Raw genomic sequence first — 6000 nt, forward strand, 5'->3', positions numbered from 1 at the left:
ACCTCTTTTGTTTTCTTATTTATTTACCTATTTTTTCTCTGTTTATTTAACTATTTTTTCCTTTAATTTATTTACCTATTTTTTATTTACCTTTTTTTCTTTGATTTATTTAGCTATTTATCTCTATTCATACACCAATCTTTTCTCTAGATAATTTACCTATTTTTTCTCTCTTTATTTACCTATTTTTTCTCTATTTTATTACCTACTTTTTCTATATTTATTTACCCATTTTTCTCTAGTTATTTACCTACTTTTTTCTCTAGTTTATATACCTATTTTTCTCTATTTATTCACCTATTTTTTCTCTATTTTATTTTCCTATTTTTTTATGTATTTATTTACCTACTTTTTCTCTATTTATTTATCTATTTTTTTCTCTAGTTATTTACCTATTTCTTTCTCTCATTTATTTACCTATTTTTTCTCTGTTTAGTTACCTATTTTTTCCTTTAATTTATTTACCTATTTTTTATTTTCCTTTTTTTCTTTGATTTATTTAGCTATTTATCTATATTTATACACCTATTTTTTCTCTAGATAATTTACCTATTTTTCTCTATTTATTTACCTCTTTTTTCTCTTTTATTTACCTATTTTTCTCTAGTTTATTTACCTATTTTTATCTATTTATTTGCCTATTTTTTCTCTTTTTATTTACCTATTTTTTTATCTATTTATTTACCTACTTTTTCTCTATTTATTTATCTATTTTTTCTCTAGTTATTTACCTATTTCTTTCTCTCATTTATTTACCTATTTTTCTCTGTTTAGATACCTATTTTTCCTTTAATTTATTTACCTATTTTTTATTTACCTTTTTTTCTTTGATTTATTTAGCTATTTATCTCTATTCATACACCAATCTATTCTCTAGATAATTTACCTATTTTTTCTCTCTTATTTACCTATTTTTTCTCCATTTTATTTACCTACTTTTTCTATATTTATTTACCTATTTTCTCTATTTATTTACCTACGTTTTCTCTAATTTATTTACCTATTTTTTCTTATAATTTATTTACCTATTTTTTTTATTTACCTTTTTTCTTTCATTTATTTAGCTATTTTTCTCTATTTAAACACCTATTTTTCTCTAATTTATTTACCAATTATTTCTCTGTTTATTTACCTATTTTTTCCTGTAATTTATTTATCTATTTTTTCCTCTAATTTATTTACCTATTTTTCTCTATTTATTCACCTTTTTTCTCTATTTATTTATCTATTTTTTTCTCTAATTTATTTACCTATTTTTTCTCTAGTTTATTTACCTATTTTTGTCTATTTATTTGCCAATTTTTTTCTCTATTTTTTTACTCACCTATTTTTTTTATCTATTTATTCACCTACTTTTTCTCTATTTATTTATCTATTTGTTCTGTAGTTATTTACCTATTTCTTGCTCTCATTTATTTACCTACTTTTTCTCTGTTTAGTTACCTATTTTTTCCTCTAATTTATTTACCTATTTTTTTATTTACCTTGTTTCCTTGATTTATTTAGCTATTTTTCTCTATTGATACACCTATTTTTCTCTAGTTCATTTACCTATTTTTATCTATTTATTTGCCTATTTTTTCTCTACTTTATTTACCTATTTATTATCTAATTATTTACCTATTTTTCTCTATTTATTTACCAATTATTTCTCAGTTTATTTACCTATTTTTTCCTGTAATTTATTTATCTATTTTTTCCTCTAATTTATTTACCTATTTTTCTCTATTTATTCACCTTTTTTCTCTATTTATTTATCTATTTTTTTCTCTAATTTATTTACCTATTTTTTCTCTAGTTTATTTACCTATTTTTGTCTATTTATTTGCCAATTTTTTTCTCTATTTTACTCACCTATTTTTTTTATCTATTTATTCACCTACTTTTTCTCTATTTATTTATCTATTTGTTCTGTAGTTATTTACCTATTTCTTTCTCTCATTTATTTACCTACTTTTTCTCTGTTTAGTTACCTATTTTTTCCTCTAATTTATTTACCTATTTTTTTATTTACCTTGTTTCCTTGATTTATTTAGCTATTTTTCTCTATTGATACACCTATTTTTCTCTAGTTCATTTACCTATTTTTATCTATTTATTTGCCTATTTTTTCTCTACTTTATTTACCTATTTATTATCTAATTATTTACCTATTTTTCTCTATTTATTTACCAATTATTTCTCAGTTTATTTACCTATTTTTTCCTGTAATTTGTTTATCTATTTTTTCCTCTAATTTATTTACCTATTTTTCTCTATTTATTCACCTTTTTTTCTCTATTTATTTATCTATTTTTTTCTCTAATTTATTTACCTATTTTTTCTCTAGTTTATTTACCTATTTTTGTCTATTTATTTGCCAATTTTTTTCTCTATTTTACTTACCTATTTGTTTTATCTATTTATTCACCTACTTTTTCTCTATTTATTTATCTATTTGTTCTGTAGTTATTTACCTATTTCTTTCTCTCATTTATTTACCTACTTTTTCTCTGTTTAGTTACCTATTTTTTCCTCTAAATTATTTACCTATTTTTTTATTTACCTTGTTTCCTTGATTTATTTAGCTATTTTTCTCTATTGATACACCTATTTTTCTCTAGTTCATTTACCTATATTTATCTATTTATTTGCCTATTTTTTCTCTACTTTATTTACCTATTTTTTATCTATTTATTTACCTTTTTTTCTCTATTTATTTACCTCTTTTTTCTCTATTTATTTACCTATTTTTTCTCTAGATAATTTACCTATTTTTCTCTATTTATTTACCTATTTTTTCTCTGTTTATTTACCAATTTTTTCCTCTAATTTATTTACCTATTTTTTTATTTTCCTTTTTTTGTTTGGTTTATTTACCTATTTATCTATATTTATACACCTATTTTTCTCTAGATAATTTACCTATTTTTTTCTCTATTTTTTTACCTCTTTGTTTTCTCTATTTATTTACCTATTTTTTCTCTGTTTATTTAACTATTTTTTCCTTTAATTTATTTACCTATTTTTTATTTACCTTTTTTTCTTTGATTTATTTAGCTATTTATCTCTATTCATACACCAATCTTTTCTCTAGATAATTTACCTATTTTTTTCTCTCTTTATTTACCTATTTTTTCTCTATTTTTATTTACCTACTTTTTCTATATTTATTTACCCATTTTTCTCTAGTTATTTACCTACTTTTTTCTCTAGTTTATTTACCTATTTTTCTCTATTTATTCACCTATTTTCTCTATTTATTTATCTATTTTTTCTCTAATATATTTACCTATTTTTTCTCTAGTTTATTTACCTATTTTTATCTATTTATTTACCTATTTTTCTCTATTTATTCACCTTTTTTTCTCTATTTATTTATCTATTTTTTTCTCTAATTTATTTACCTATTTTTTCTCTAGTTTATTTACCTATTTTTTTATCTATTTATTTACCTACTTTTTCTCTATTTATTTATCTATTTTTTCTCTAGTTATTTACCTATTTCTTTCTCTCATTTATTTACCTATTTTTTCTCTGTTTAGATACCTATTTTTCCTTTAATTTATTTACCTATTTTTTATTTACCTTTTTTTCTTTGATTTATTTAGCTATTTATCTCTATTCATACACCAATCTATTCTCTAGATAATTTACCTATTTTTTCTCTCTTTATTTACCTATTTTTTCTCCATTTTATTTACCTACTTTTTCTATATTTATTTACCTATTTTTCTCTATTTATTTACCTACGTTTTCTCTAATTTATTTACCTATTTTTTCTTATAATTTATTTACCTATTTTTTTTATTTACCTTTTTTCTTTCATTTATTTAGCTATTTTTCTCTATTTAAACACCTATTTTTCTCTAATTTATTTACCAATTATTTCTCTGTTTATTTACCTATTTTTTCCTGTAATTTATTTATCTATTTTTTCCTCTAATTTATTTACCTATTTTTCTCTATTTATTCACCTTTTTTCTCTATTTATTTATCTATTTTTTTCTCTAATTTATTTACCTATTTTTTCTCTAGTTTATTTACCTATTTTTGTCTATTTATTTGCCAATTTTTTTCTCTATTTTACTCACCTATTTTTTTTATCTATTTATTCACCTACTTTTTCTCTATTTATTTATCTATTTGTTCTGTAGTTATTTACCTATTTCTTGCTCTCATTTATTTACCTACTTTTTCTCTGTTTAGTTACCTATTTTTTCCTCTAATTTATTTACCTATTTTTTTATTTACCTTGTTTCCTTGATTTATTTAGCTATTTTTCTCTATTGATACACCTATTTTTCTCTAGTTCATTTACCTATTTTTATCTATTTATTTGCCTATTTTTTCTCTACTTTATTTACCTATTTATTATCTAATTATTTACCTATTTTTCTCTATTTATTTACCAATTATTTCTCAGTTTATTTACCTATTTTTTCCTGTAATTTATTTATCTATTTTTTCCTCTAATTTATTTACCTATTTTTCTCTATTTATTCACCTTTTTTTCTCTATTTATTTATCTATTTTTTTCTCTAATTTATTTACCTATTTTTTCTCTAGTTTATTTACCTATTTTTGTCTATTTATTTGCCAATTTTTTTCTCTATTTTACTCACCTATTTTTTTTATCTATTTATTCACCTACTTTTTCTCTATTTATTTATCTATTTGTTCTGTAGTTATTTACCTATTTCTTTCTCTCATTTATTTACCTACTTTTTCTCTGTTTAGTTACCTATTTTTTCCTCTAATTTATTTACCTATTTTTTTATTTACCTTGTTTCCTTGATTTATTTAGCTATTTTTCTCTATTGATACACCTATTTTTCTCTAGTTCATTTACCTATTTTTATCTATTTATTTGCCTATTTTTTCTCTACTTTATTTACCTATTTATTATCTAATTATTTACCTATTTTTCTCTATTTATTTACCAATTATTTCTCAGTTTATTTACCTATTTTTTCCTGTAATTTGTTTATCTATTTTTTCCTCTAATTTATTTACCTATTTTTCTCTATTTATTCACCTTTTTTTCTCTATTTATTTATCTATTTTTTTCTCTAATTTATTTACCTATTTTTTCTCTAGTTTATTTACCTATTTTTGTCTATTTATTTGCCAATTTTTTTCTCTATTTTACTTACCTATTTGTTTTATCTATTTATTCACCTACTTTTTCTCTATTTATTTATCTATTTGTTCTGTAGTTATTTACCTATTTCTTTCTCTCATTTATTTACCTACTTTTTCTCTGTTTAGTTACCTATTTTTTCCTCTAAATTATTTACCTATTTTTTTATTTACCTTGTTTCCTTGATTTATTTAGCTATTTTTCTCTATTGATACACCTATTTTTCTCTAGTTCATTTACCTATATTTATCTATTTATTTGCCTATTTTTTCTCTACTTTATTTACCTATTTTTTATCTATTTATTTACCTTTTTTTCTCTATTTATTTACCTCTTTTTTCTCTATTTATTTACCTATTTTTTCTCTAGATAATTTACCTATTTTTCTCTATTTATTTACCTATTTTTTCTCTGTTTATTTACCAATTTTTTCCTCTAATTTATTTACCTATTTTTTTATTTTCCTTTTTTTGTTTGGTTTATTTACCTATTTATCTATATTTATACACCTATTTTTTCTCTAGATAATTTACCTATTTTTTCTCTATTTTTTTACCTCTTTTGTTTTCTCTATTTATTTACCTATTTTTTCTCTGTTTATTTAACTATTTTTTCCTTTAATTTATTTACCTATTTTTTATTTACCTTTTTTTCTTTGATTTATTTAGCTATTTATCTCTATTCATACACCAATCTTTTCTCTAGATAATTTACCTATTTTTTCTCTCTTTATTTACCTATTTTTTCTCTATTTTATTTACCTACTTTTTCTATATTTATTTACCCATTTTTCTCTAGTTATTTACCTACTTTTTTCTCTAGTTTATTTACCTATTTTTCTCTATTTATTCACCTATTTTCTCTATTTATTTATCTAT

Source organism: Andrena cerasifolii, unplaced genomic scaffold (assembly GCF_050908995.1).
Source record: "Andrena cerasifolii isolate SP2316 unplaced genomic scaffold, iyAndCera1_principal scaffold0905, whole genome shotgun sequence".
Taxonomy (NCBI): Eukaryota; Metazoa; Arthropoda; class Insecta; order Hymenoptera; family Andrenidae; genus Andrena; species Andrena cerasifolii.